Source organism: Oculina patagonica, chromosome 2 (genome assembly GCF_052425735.1).
Source record: "Oculina patagonica isolate OP01 chromosome 2, crgOcupat, whole genome shotgun sequence".
Classification (NCBI taxonomy): Eukaryota; Metazoa; Cnidaria; class Anthozoa; order Scleractinia; family Oculinidae; genus Oculina; species Oculina patagonica.
Window position 1 is genome coordinate 38,692,965 of NC_135759.1, and position 12,275 is coordinate 38,705,239.

At 38.6% G+C, this 12,275-nt stretch overlaps 2 long non-coding RNA genes across 3 annotated transcripts; both read right to left on the reverse strand.

Moving 5' to 3' along the window:
* Nucleotides 1–615: 615 nt before the first annotated feature.
* Nucleotides 616–3,266, reverse strand: LOC144644691 (uncharacterized). 2 transcript variants are annotated; one of them, XR_013569167.1, is made up of 4 exons: nt 2,780–3,266; nt 1,659–1,706; nt 1,185–1,306; nt 616–832 (listed from the first exon to the last, which is right to left on the reverse strand). It is a non-coding gene; the product is annotated as an uncharacterized LOC144644691 (long non-coding RNA). The 2 variants fall into 2 exon arrangements; XR_013569166.1 differs by having other exon boundaries at nt 616–720; nt 2,780–2,936.
* Nucleotides 3,267–9,410: 6,144 nt separating this feature from the next.
* On the reverse strand, nt 9,411–12,253 carry LOC144644694 (uncharacterized). Its single transcript, XR_013569169.1, has 4 exons — nt 12,120–12,253; nt 10,852–10,899; nt 9,821–9,939; nt 9,411–9,480 (listed from the first exon to the last, which is right to left on the reverse strand). It is a non-coding gene; the product is annotated as an uncharacterized LOC144644694 (long non-coding RNA).
* Nucleotides 12,254–12,275: the final 22 nt, after the last annotated feature.

The following is a 12,275-nucleotide window of genomic DNA, read 5'->3' on the forward strand; positions in this document are numbered from 1 at the left end:
AGCGTTCAAAGTCGGCGCGGGCACTTTTCGCCCCCCCCCTCCCCCCCGGTCTGGATAGGGTTAAGTCCTGCGAAGGTGGAAGTCTTAAGACCAGTTTACACGTTACGATTTGTCGGCCCGATTTGGCCCAGATTTGATAAGAAAATGAGTGCGCATTTAAAAATGGGCCCGATTCATTAAAATCTGCTGCAGTGTCACAGATTTTAGAAATCTGGTCGATTTCCATCCTTTCAATTTGAATAGGCAAACAAAAGCCGGCCGACGAATCGCAGCGTGTACATAAAATTGCTTCGAACAAATCGGGCCGACAAATCGTAACGTGTAAACAGGCCTTAACGATTTGCAAGTTGTGTCGGCTATAATCGTACCCTAAACAAATCTTTTACGTAGGTTGAATACTTGACTCGGTACGTTGTGTAAAGTACAGATAATGAAGTACTTGCTTTAGACAGAAAAGGTCTTTAGCAACATCATTTAGGACTCGGAAGTAGACTTTAGGGCTGATTTGAAAGCGGTCATGACGATATTTTGATTGAACTTAACTCTCCCGTTGCTAAATTAAATGAATAAACCACACACACCACCCTCCAAAGAGGCAAAAAAATTATAGACTAATTTTTGTAACACTGAATGCTCTTTACTTATTCTTTCAATCTCGCTGAACTGATATATGAAAACAGCCCGTGCTAGGCCCATCGTCTTGAGAGGAGTCAGTGAGATCTAAAAGAGAAGAAAATAATTAGCCATTATTGGATGAGGCTGAGTATGAAATGAAGAATTATATGAAAACTGTCCGTACTAGATCCATCGCCTTGAGAGGACTCAGTGAGATCTAAAAGAGAAGAAAAGGCAGTTTCCTAATAAATTCGAGAAATATCTTGAATATCTTATAGCTGGAAACGCGAACGAGACATTCGCATTACTGGACCCAAGCATCCTCGGTCTTGACCCAAGTTAAGCGGTGGATAAACGGCTTTCAGGTGAACACTCGCCTTACATAAATGGCTGGAAATCGATTCTAGTCTCAGGGTTAATAACTAAAAAGTCAACGACTTTGCACCAATTGTAGTTAAAATAACAAGAACCTTCACTACATAGTAAGTTACTCATAAAAAAACAAACAAACAAAATATTGGTGGAAAGGGAAATTGAGATGCATATTTCCTGGCTGTTTTGACACATACCGGTTATCAGCACATGTCGACACATTCTTTGGGCATAGGGCAACCCCGATTATGACATCCCATCACTTCTGGGCAATAGCATTCTTCTTGGACATAACCTTCGCAGAAGTCTTCGCAATATCCTGCGTGAAATGAAATAGTGTCAATATAGGAGCAGTGCTAGCACCTATTCAAGGAGATTGAGAAAAATTGAGTTTTGGCCCAGTGCGAAGAAGTTCATCTCGCTTTTTCGATCCCTTTTACTAAAGGATTGCTGTAACTGATTTGTTTTTTTTTTTTGTTTTGTTTTTTTGTTTTTTTTTTTTCGGTGGAGTAACTCTTAGGCTACTGTTCGTTTTCGGGTTTTCTTAAGGCATAATGTGTGTGTGCGTTATGATGGTACAGTTGGCTTCTATTGTCATAAATTGAGCTCCCAGCAGTGGATTCAAAATTGCAACAATGGACATTTAAGGATTAGAATCAGCGCGTGATTACCAGCGTCTTTGGAAATGAAGGGATCAAAGTCTGTTTTTTTCTCGCTATCTGAAAATAAAAAAAACAGAAGCAAACACAAAATAAATGGTTAAAATCCAGTAAGTTAACCTTTTTTAAAGTACCAACAGTGACCAATCATGCGTCCGTTTTCAAAATTTTGAACTTTAATATATTGTGTTCCACTTAAGGTCCCTAAGGGCGTGGAAAAAGTTTACTTACACTCACGGTAGTTACACTGAAGCTTATGCGTGATGAACAGTCAAAATGATTTTGTTGTTCACGATCATTTTGATTGACAGGGGGCTGTGTGAAATTTAATTTGTTTTCATATTTTGAAGTGCTCATTCTTTAAGTATAATGGATGAAATTTTCAAGTAAAAAACGAAATTAAAATTTTAATCTTACAGCAGCTTACCATGACAGATGTTTCTCTTTTCTTTTTTATAAAAAGAAAGAAGAACTGAACTCAAATGACCGACAGGAACATACATTGTGACTGCCCTGGATAGTTGGCATACAAACATACACACAATAACTGAAACAACCCTCAAAACAATTTCCTGTAAAATGCATTTCAAACAAGATCCTAATATTATTGTGCGACATCTTGTAACATTCAACTCAATTTGAGCGCGTTGGCTTGATCGTTAGTGCGTCCGGGTTTGAGCCCTGTCCATGGCACTGCGTTATGTCCTTGGGCTTTACTCTTGCAGTGCTTCACTTCACCCAGATGTATAAATGGGTACCGGCGAATTTTTGCTGTGGGTAACCCTGCGATGGACTGGCATCTCATCCAGGAAAAGTAAAAATACTCCTAGTCGCTTTATGCTACGAAACTGGATAAGGTTCGGCCTGATGGGTCACTTGGCTTTACCTATGTACGTAATTAACTACTTGTATTTTTTTGCTTTCCTTTTCCAGATAAAGCAGATTAATACTTTACTATGCCTCTGACTGTGATTAAAAAAAAAAACACTAAAAGAGTAATAATAAAACCAGAAGAAAGAAACGAGGATTGTAAAGATTGTTAGAGGTTACAAATGACCATCTTAAAATGAAAGCTAAATTTTACAAGATCTTTCACCTTAAACAGTTTCAGTTAATGTGGATAGCTTTCTTACCCCTGTTGTTCATTTTGAATGGGACCTTTGCCATGACAATGACGGCTGCAAGGAAAACCAGCGAAAATATAACAGCGTATTTCATCGTGTAAGAACAGGAACTTAACTCAACTTGACCACTCCACTTACTTGAGAAAATGGTTTCTCCGAGAAAAAAAATTAAACTTATAACTGAACAGTTTGCAATAATTGTCTTTGTTTATCTCTTCATTTGATTGATGGGCAATATTGCTTGCGGAAATGAAAGCTTATCGACATTAATCAAAGCCCTGTATTGCAATTCATGTTTCTGTTTGTTGAGCAATACAAGAACTTTGTACATTTCTGTATTCTGATTTTCCTTTGGTTTCTCCGAAAAAATGAAATTAAACTTATAACAATAGTTTACAATAATTTTCTTTATTTATCTTTTCAATTGATTGATGGGCAGTATTGTTCGCGGAAATGATTGCTTACCGACGTTAATCAAAGCCCTGTATTGCAAGTCATGTTTTTGTTGTTGAGCAATACAACTACTATTTACATTCAGGTATTCTAATTTCCCTTTTGGGTAATCGTGATATGGCAAAATTTATTTGCACTGAATAGGCCATTTCCGAGTTACCCTTTGCCTCTGTTTCAAAACGCATGGTGCGAAACTATTCATATCAAAACGAGTTTCACCTACAGGTCCATTTTCATGCAAATCAAACTCGTTTTCATTTGAATGGTTTTGCACGTAGACTCGTTTTGAAACAGACGCAAAGGATAACTCGGAAATGGCCTATATACAACTAAGGACGGGGAATGAGCTAGTCCAGTCCCTAAACTGTCTCTTCCGCGCGCCCTTTATAGGGGTTTAACCCAAGCGCGAGAAGAGAGAGTCCAGAATAACTTGCATGCGCATGCGCGCGTTTTTCCCTCGAAATCGGGGGAAAACCATATTTGGCAGCACTTTTGAAAACGCGTGCACACAGATGACGAGTTCAACTACGCAACCGTGTACTAAAGCAGGGTCACCAGGAATAACTTTAAAAAGAACCTAGCTTGACATAGAATATACTGAAAAGATGACGGCCAAAACACAAATCGCAATCCGTCAACTATTCCAGGTATTTGAATTAAGCACAGTTTTTTCTTGCATTTATTCGCACGCTTAATCGCGTAGTTGAATTCGCCATTTGAGCGAGCAATTTAAAATCTAGCGCGCGCGTCCCAAGCAAGTAACGCCACACTCCTCATTTCTGATTGGTTTGTTCTGAGCATGTGCATGCAAGTTATCCTTGACTCTCTCTTCTCGCGACTAGGTTCAACCCCTATAAAGGGCGCGCGGAAGAGAGAGTTCAGGGATTGGACTAGGAATGAGCAGAATATCGTGATTTGTCAGTGGCGAGCAGCTTAATCGATCTGCGACTGCGAGTCATTGACAAACCACAATATTTTGCGATAACTGCGTTCAATAATTGTTTTATCATCCGATCACAGAGCTTGCTTCTGGCCTAGTAGGAAATTTAAATCGTTACAACAAGCTGCCCTTTTCTCGGAAGTGGCATGAGAGAAATATCATCTGCAGCAAAATGACTGTCAGACAGTAATGCGCATGAGGAGAGCGTTATTTGTAGGCAAGTTATTTGCAAATCACGTGGTGGGCTCTCGGCCCAATTAGAGAAGAAAAAATGCATCGAATGATAATTATACTTAGTAGAAACTCAGCTGTGTTCTATTGGAAATACGCGAATCTGATTGGTTCTCCCACTGTTTTCTATTCGCCGATAGAAAACAGTCGCGCGCGCGTAGCTCTTTAAGCGGTAAATTTTCTTTATTTTTGTCTTCAAAGTGCACAATATTGTAGGTTTTGGACTGCAATCCTTTAGAGTTTCTACTAAAACAATTAGACTACTTGCCCTCGTTTTCTATGAGCGATAGTCAACTCGGCTGCGCCTCGTTGACTATTTGCTCATAGAAAACTCGGGCTCGTAGTCTAATTGTTAATAAGAAGCATGCACACATTTCGGGCGTTGTCCCGGATCGTGTTATAATGTTCAAGGGAAAGAGATGCAAGCTTTCATTTACTTTAACAATTTTTACGTTGTTATTGGTCATGAGCTATGACTAACCGTGATTTTCAGGATTTTACAATGCAAGCGAGTTGTGTTTGCATTTTAAATTTTTCTTGTATTCGGTATTTACGGACAATTTCTGACCTCCCTTTTAGAATTTAGTTTTGCAAAAATGTTCCTTTATGTGATTGCTCAAATAGGGAGACATTTGGGGGTGCTGAAATCCGCCGGATTCGCTGACGCGGGGTCCGTAGAAACAATGACACAGCTTTTAAAGTTTTTTTTACAGTCAAATTGTAAATTAAAATTTGACAACGAAGGCTGTTTCAGCTTGCTTTGGAAACGACAAGAAACGGCTAAAAAGGAGTCGAAAAAGTGAAGGATAGGTTTACATTATACGGACTATTGCCGACCAAAATGATAAGAAAACGCATCTCACCCTGCGCAATACCGCAATACTGCAATCCAAGGCCAAAATTACCGAAGAACCACATAAAAAATTAGCCAATACCGCAATCAAATTGGAAAGGCTTAAGATGAAATCCGCCAGGACTTCGAGTAGTTATTGGACAAAATTATGTACCAAAACTATTTACACCTGATTGCAAGCTTTTGTGTTACTGCTTCAAATATCTTATCGAAAGAAATCTTTTCTAACAACACCAAACATCGAAAACAAATTTCGAAGTTCCACTGAATTCCCATGAATCGCTTAAAAGATGTGAGCTTTTGCCCATAGCTTGTGAACTTTGAATATCATTTTCTCAGACTCTGATAAGAAATTGTTGTACCAAAATTATTTCCACCTTATTGCAAACTTTTTTGTTACTGCTTCAAATATCTTATCAAAAGAAATCTTTTCTAACAACACCAAACATCGAAAACAAATTTCGAAGTTCCATTGAATTTCACTGAATCGCTTAAAGACGAATTTACAAAATGGCTACACGTGAGATTTTGCCTATAGCTTGTGAACTTTGAAATTCATTTTCTCAGGCTCTGATAAGAAATTGTTTTAGGTGTTATCACGGATAATTAGTTACATCTTTAACTTTTATTAAGTGCAGGAAATAACGCAATAGGATTTAAATTATTCTGGTACTCGATTTTTGTCCAACTTAAATAAATATTACTCGACTTCCTAGTGGATTCCGTCTTAACCCTGGGACGTACAAGGGGGGGGGGGGGGGGTGGATGCCACCCCCCCCCCCATAAGGTTTTTTCTAAATTTTGAAAAAACGATTTACTCTACGATGCTGAAACTTTCAGTAGCTGTTCATTCATCCTTTGCGGAAATTTTGATATGTCAACCATGTGTCCGTGGTGTGGCAACGTCATAAATACAAGCAGGTCATGCCAAAAATCGTCATTTTTACCATTTTTCTTCATTATTTCCAGTTTTTTAAAACAGAAATGCAAGATGTGTTTATTTTTACATTCCGTAAGCATTCTGGCTTGATTTTGCATCAATTTCCGTTATTTTCTGACTTTCTAAGAAAATGTTGAAATCCAAGATGGCGGATCCAAGATTGCGGCTCTAATGACGTCACGTGACGTCATATGACGTCACAGCCAATTAAAATTATGTCATCTTGTAGAGTACGCTAAGGGCTTTCTTCTCAGTTCAAAATAATTTCGCTACGCCTTAATATAACGAAAACTCCGAGGAGGGGTTCCATCCACCCCCCCCCCCCCCCTTGTACGATGGTGGGGGTGTGAGTTGGCTTGTACGTCCGAGGGTTAATATCTCGCAGTGCAAGTAAACAAGGCTAGTCAACAGTGCTATCCAACAAAATAAATGCTGGTCAACAGCACAGGAAAATGCATTTATTCACATAAACTAAAATATTGTTTAATAGGTCACGTGCGACGGCTATTTCATTCGTGAGTGATGCGCAGATTACGTCAACGGAAGAACATGGCCGTGCCGTTACCACATTTTGACGTCAAATGGAAATTGTTCGCTGAAGTGTAAAATAGATAAAAACTGAAAATAAAAATTATCTCTTTATAAGAACGCAATGACGTGGTTTTACTTTAATTATTATTTTGCAGTTTTTAAATATTCAGTGAAGACCCAGTGAACTGACTCGAATATGTTGAAATTTCACGCACTATTTCACACATTGCTTCCTGCCACGTGCCTCGTGACATGTCACGTACCAGAATAAAGGCTGCAGTCACGTGCACGCAAGCGGCTTTATTGCACTGTGTGCATTACTTTTAGTTTATTCCTCTAAAACAACTGGACGGAACATCAGAAGTTATCCAAGGGCATGATCTGATGAGACGTAAGTTATTTTACGAGTTTAATCTCCCAAATATGACACATCTGATCAATAGGTGGTTTTCACTGTCACGCCACTGTCACGCTGCGAAAAAATAAATCCAAAACTATTGAGTCAAAAACATCAAGAATATTACAGGTTGTAGAAAACTACAATATAAACTACTCATCCAGGTCTCAGGTCTGTACGTTATTCCGTACTCGAGTTATCCGTCAAAATGTTTCACGCAAATTTAGAGAGCACGGTATGGAATCGCCATGTTGGAGCCCAACTGCTTGGGCTCCAACATGGCGGCCGGAAACCAACAAAAACATCTGGCATTCACTTCTGCTACAAAACGCGGTCAGATCACCATCATGAACAAGTAAACATTCAGATAAACCCTTTTCGCAAAATCTCAACTGTTCAGATTGTTAAAAATCACAAGATAAAGCATTTTTTTAAGTATACGTGACAGTCTTTGGCGGCCATCTTTGATCTCGTCTGGCGTGAAACTCCGAAATTCAAAATGCTATATCTAAAAGACGGCGAATGCTATAGAGCTAAAAACCTTCAAAAATATATGTATTAAGGACGTCTAATAACCAGTGAAGGATAAAAACTCAGGGGCCTTGCGATTCTGGATTTTAGAATTTTGATGACGTCACGTGAAAACCAAGAATACAATGGACATCCCGATTTCTCGAACCTCCAAGGGAAACAAAAATGTCTCGAAAAGTCGGAAGCTCGAGAAATCGGGGGTACGATTGCAGTGTTCGTCAGCGAATCCAAGAGAAACGATTTTAAGTTCAAATTATGAGGTCAAAGAATTTGAGGGTTTGAGAAATTGGGATTTCACAGTATATTAAGAAGAGCACTGGCTATGAAGTTAGGGTTCGTTTATCGTGTATTTTAGCACGTTTCCAGTAAAAAGTATTTATGCTATCTGCTGGAAATTCGCAATTCCTGTTTAGGTCAGTTAGGGAACGTTAAAACGTAATCGCTTCCTGATATTTCCAATCGTTATTGGCTCTCTTGAAACCGTGATGTTACGTATTAGCCAAAAGATGGGCCGTCTATATAAAGCGTTTATTTTACCACATCTAGAGTATTGTGGGCCCTTTCTGCTTGCATTTGGTGTTGGTAACACTCAGGCTAATAAACTAGAGGACACAAACTATTATATTCTTAGATCGATTTTAGGCTTTGCAGCCAAACCCCTTATGAGTTTCTTTTGAAGACTGTAGGCATTAGCTCGCTAGAACAGCGCAGGAAATTTCAGGCATTAGTCCTTGTGTATAAATGCTTACATAATCAAGCTCCAAGCTATATTCAAGATCTCTTTAATTTTAAAGTGTGCTCATATAACCTAAGGGGGTCCGGTACACTTTTAGAGATGCCTAGATGCAATTTGGAATGGCGGCATAAGTCCTTTTCTTTCATCGCCGCCAGGATCTGGAACTCAATACCACCATTTGTAAGGGACGCTAGCGATCTTTTAACTTTTAAACGATTACTAGGTTAATATTTTAGGTTTTAATATTTTTAATGGTTGTAATATTTTTAACTCTTTTTAGGTGCCTATTATTATATTATACATATTATATTATTATATTATTATACATATTTATTATATTATACATATTTACATATTTACATAGATAATTACATTTTTTTCCTCTTTTATACAATTTTGCGTTCACGCACACATTTTAACGAGCGCTTGCGCTCCTAGGTGTCGCGTGGTTAAATAAAGTATTGTTGTTGTTGTTGTTGTTGTTGTCTCTTAATTGCTGCGGCCACCCTTAGAATAAAAAAATGCCCGACTCGAGGTACGATTGTTATATTATCGTGACATAGCTCCTTTAAAATTGAACCGTGAAACAGTGCTAGCGAAAACAAGTCGCACAGTAGATCGAGAAGAAAGAAGAAATAAAACCTCTAGGAACAGGGTAGAGTATGGTATGTTGCACTTGAAAAGAAAGACATATTTGGGTTTGCAATTGGATTTCATGCCGAAAAGAGGACAAATTCGTTCTTCCTTCGGCGTACAAGAAGCACCCTCTTCCCCTCCCCTTTCAATTCTATCTTAAAAAGATATCAAAGTAGCAAAGCGTGTTAAATAAAGAACGACTACAGACTAACGGATGGGGTCAGTGAGATCCTCTGACTATGCTAGGACTTGTTTAAGATCCGACTCTTTGGCTGCTAAAGAAACTAAACGGTTCGTCAGTGTTCGGAAAGTCTTGTAAGCCATGCAATTCTGCCATAGACTAATTTTCGCAACACTGAATGCTCTTAACTTAGTTGTATTTTTCTTTCAATCTCGTTAAACTGATATATGATGATTGTAGCTACGTGGTAGGTCCATCGTCTTAGGAAAACTCAGTGGGATTTAAAAAGGAGGGAAAGGCAGTTTGTTAATAAATTTACGCTCACTCATATTGATTGATGGACTTTTTTAAAAAAAGCATCCCACAGCTCGTGCACGTTCCAGAATAGATTTACAGCCGTTTGAGAGTCAAGTTGTCAATGTAAAGGAATGCAAGCACACAAAACGGCTGGAAATCTAGTCCCAGGTTTATTTGATAACTAATTGAATCCATGCTTTTTGCTCCTACTAGTTTAAAGCAACAAGAATCTTCACTTCATAGTAAGTTACCTATAACAAAGTATAATATTGTGGAAAGGGAACTCAAAAGGTATATTACCCGACTTATTTGACAAACACATACCGCTTATACACAAATTTGGACACATACATCGGGCAAAGGGCAGCCCTGAGAATGACACTTCACCACTTCTGGGCAGTAGCATTGTTCTTGGACGTAGTCTTCACAGTAAAAACAATTCCCTGCGTGAAATGAAATTGTGTTAGTATATATACGTGTATTTTTGAGAGCAGGCAGGTAGCGCAGTGGCAAGAGCGCTCGCTTCCCACCGATGTGACCCACACAGCGGTCAAACGCAGCGCGCGTGCGCAGTACATGTGTAATTGCCGCCAAAACTTTCCATACAAAGTCTTAAATTTTCCGTAAACTTTTGCTTTAAAGCCAAAAGTTAACGCCGTCCCTGGAAAGTTAAGGTTTATACGCCGCTTATGGATCTCCACTGAGTGTCCCAGCTTGAGCTGTTCTTTCACCGTATTATTTCTTTGACAATTTCTTGCAAAAGTTTGCCCATTTTCGAGTCAAAAGCTCGAGGCGGCAAAGACCGGATGTGACGTCAATTTTTGCGTTTGACCGCTGTGAAGATGTGACCCTGGTGTGACTCCGGGAGCAGCGTCATATGTGGGTTGTCATGAGTTTGTTTTTGGTTCTCGTCCTTGCTCCGAGGGTTTTTACCGGGTCCTCCAGTTTTCCTACCTCCTCACTAAACACTTCTAATCCCATTTTGATCGGGAATCCAGGGGCAACTGGATGGTTTGAATGGGGTTAACCAACTAGCGACAAAAGGTGAGAAATATAACAACAAACAACAAAGTAAGAAACTTTTAACTAATTAATGAAAACCGACATGGGGAACCCCTCATTCAGACCCGACTCGCGAAAAAGGGCGAAAAATATAACTGACAAACGACAAAGTAAGAAAAAAAATTAACTGACAGCCGACATGTGGACCTTTCCTCTACGGCGCGCGCCTGCAGGGAATCATGGTAGTTGTATTCATCAAACTGATGCTCGAGACTTGGCAACGATGAATACAACTACCGTGATTCCCTGCAGGCGCGTGCCATAGAGGGAATCAGGCATTAGTGCGTGTTTACCGGCATCTCTAGCAATGACGGGATTAAAGTCTGCTTTCTTCTCGCCACCTAAAAATCGAAAGTTAATCAGAGAAAGTTAAAATAATATTGAAAAAATAAAACACAAAATAAAAAACAAAAAATATGTAATTTTATTTTTTAATTTGCCCGATTTTCACTGCTTCATATTGCGTTGCACTTGATGACGCAGAAAAAGGTCACTTACTCTCGCAGTAGTTACACCACAGGCAGACCAACCTATGTGTTCGTGGTTAATAATTGTTGACATAACGGTCATGTTGAAATCAATGGCACATATAGAAGATATATAGAGAAACATTACGTCGGCTTCGATTTACTACAAAATATAAAATTTACTCTAAATGATTCAATAAAAGTTAAGATGAAATGCTAAATGTGTCTTGTGTCGTGTTTTTGTTGCCGCCCCGAGCTAGAGCCCTTAAAATAAACGTCTTAAAGGGCTCGGGGCGGCAAAAAAACCGTGGCGACACAAGACACATTCAGCATTTCATCTTAACTTTTATTGAATCATTTCGAGTAAATTTTATATTTTGTAGTAAATCGAAGCCGACGTAATGTTTCTTTATACTATCTTCTATATGCGCCATTGATTTCAACATAACCTTATGTCAACAATTATTAACCACAAACAAATAGGGTGGTCTGCCTGTGGTTACACTGAAGCTTATGTGTGGTAAACGGTCAGCGAGCCTTTGGCTTATATTTAATATGTTTTCATATCATGATTTTCAAGTGGCCATGCTAGAGTTACAATGTACTTTTCAAGAAGAAAACGAAAAGTTTAATCATGCTGCAGACTAAAAGAGTGAAAGATGTCCTTTTTCGATTTTCCTTTTTTTGAAGGAAGGGACGCAAAACGTTTGTAGAACAACCAATCGTACCTAAAGTGTAGATGCTTTTTTTAATTTTTAATTCAAATGGACGAAAAATTTACATACTACTGCTGCTGGATGGATAAAATTCGGACACAAAAGACACAATAAAAAGGCAACACAATGAAATTTATTTTCTGGTAACAAATTTAAGCCAAATTAACCTAAAGAGCCGGACCATTTTATTATAAAATTGATCACTTTTTTATGAAAGTTACCTTCCAAGTGTGGGAAAACGTAAAATAAAAGTTTACCAGTAAAGATTGTAAAGATTGAGATAAAAGGCAAATGAGGAACGTAAAAGATATAAGCTAAATTTTATCGGTTAAACTCCTTTAACCGTTTTCAAAGGTAATGTGCACATAACTTCCTTACCCCTGCCATTCATTTTGAATGGAACCTTTGCCATGACAATGACAGCTGTAAGAAAAACCAGCGAAAAAACAACAGCGTATTTCATCGTGTAAGAACAAGAGTAGAACTCCACTTGACCACTCCACTTACTTCTGAAAATGGTTTCACCGTGAAAAT